Genomic DNA, 1,773 nt, shown 5'->3' with positions numbered 1-1,773 from the left:
CAGTTTTAATATTTAGAATTTGATAAAGAATAGGAATATATTCCAAGACTTCAAATTCAACTTTAAACAGAGGTGTGTGTGAGTGGATTAGGAGAGAACAAAGAATAAATTTCTGAGAATAAATAATAATAATAAATTTCTGAACTTAGATTGCTTTCCTTCTTAGAAAGATCACTTTTAATTTTTTAGTGATGGATTAGGGCAACTGTAATTAAAAAAGAAAGTTCAAGAATTAAAGATATAATCTGGGTGGGCGGTGGCATTGTAGACTACTCTGTTGTGGCATGGCAGCAAAAGCAGGACCAGGTGCAGACTTTGAGGAGCAAGGGCTACGGCTGGAGGCAGCCACCTTCCAAGCAAGCGAACATCAGCATATCCATTACAACCCACTGCAGGATGAGTGGGTGCTGGTGTCTACTCACAAAATGAAGCATCCCTGGAATGGACAGGTGGACCCCATTCCAATTGATGACATACCTTGGCATGACCCCCAAAATCCCCTCTGTTCTGGGGCAGTACAGTCCAATGATGAGGTGAATCCTCACTACAAGGGCACCTTCCTGTTCAACAATGACTTTCCTGCTCTGCAGCCTGATGCCCCCAGTCCTGGACCCAATGATCACCCACTGTTTCGAACTGAAGCTGCCCAAGTTATTTGTAAGGTCATGTGTTTCCATCCCTGGCCTGACATCACACTGCCGCTCATATCTATACTTAAGATCCAAGCTGTCATTGATGCATGGGCCTCAGTCATGGAGGAGCTGGTTTCTCAGTACCCTTGGGTCTAGATTTTTGATAACAAAGGAGCATGATGGGTTATTCCAACCCACATCCCCACTGTCAGGTGTGGGCTAGCAACTTCTTGCCAGACATGGCCCAGCAGGAGAATGGAAACCAGTGGACCTATCAAAAGCAGCATAGATGCCCCATGCTTTTGGAGTATGGGCATCAGGAAGCTGAAAGAAAGGAGCAAGTGGTTCTAGAAAGTGGTGCTGGTACCCTTCTGGGCTGTCTGGACTTTCCAGACAATGTTGTTGACACAAAGACATGTGAAGAGGCTCCCAAAGCTGAGCTCTGAAGAACAGGATAATCTGACCTGCATCATGAAGAAACTCCTGATCAAATATGACAACTTCTTTAAGATATCTTTCCCATATTCCATGGCCTGGCATGGTACCCCTACTGGGGCCAAGGCTGAAGCTGATTATGACCACTGGCAGCTCCATGCTCACTACAATCCACCACTGCTTTGATCAAGGCACCATCTGAAAATTCATGGTTGGTTATGAGATGCTGGCCCAGTCTCAGAGGGATCTGACCCCAGAGCAGGAGGCTGAGTGGCTGAGGAACTACCAGAAGAGGATTCTAGGCTTCAACAGAAGGACTCATCCTGACCATGGCCCTCAGGAGGAAGCCACAGTTAGGACTGATTCTAAGTTTCCCTTTACCTCCCCTACCCCCAATTTACTTCAATTCCCTTATCTCACAGGGCAAAGGGAGGGATCTTGAATTGGCAAATCCTTTTTCCCTGAAAAAAAAATTAAAGACTTATTACTGGAATTTGGATTTTCCACAAAGATGTTCAAAATGAAAACATTGAGATGTTTTTATGTTCTGTTCTTGAAAAATATGGGAAAGTCAGTATTCCAACTGATGTGGGCAGTTAGATAACACAGTGGATACAGGCTGGGCCTGGAGTCAGGAAGGAATGAATTCTAACCTCATACACTGACTATATGTGACCCTGGGCAAGTCACTTAACCTCTACCCTTC

General features: G+C 44.7%; 1 pseudogene; it reads left to right on the top strand.

Moving 5' to 3' along the window:
- The first annotated feature begins 284 nt into the window (after positions 1-284).
- On the top strand, positions 285-1,394 carry LOC141522950 (galactose-1-phosphate uridylyltransferase pseudogene; annotated as a pseudogene).
- The last annotated feature ends 379 nt before the right edge of the window (positions 1,395-1,773 follow it).

The sequence above is a fragment of the Macrotis lagotis genome, chromosome 1 (assembly GCF_037893015.1).
Source record: "Macrotis lagotis isolate mMagLag1 chromosome 1, bilby.v1.9.chrom.fasta, whole genome shotgun sequence".
Classification (NCBI taxonomy): Eukaryota; Metazoa; Chordata; class Mammalia; order Peramelemorphia; family Peramelidae; genus Macrotis; species Macrotis lagotis.
This window is presented reverse-complemented; position numbering and strand designations above follow the sequence as displayed.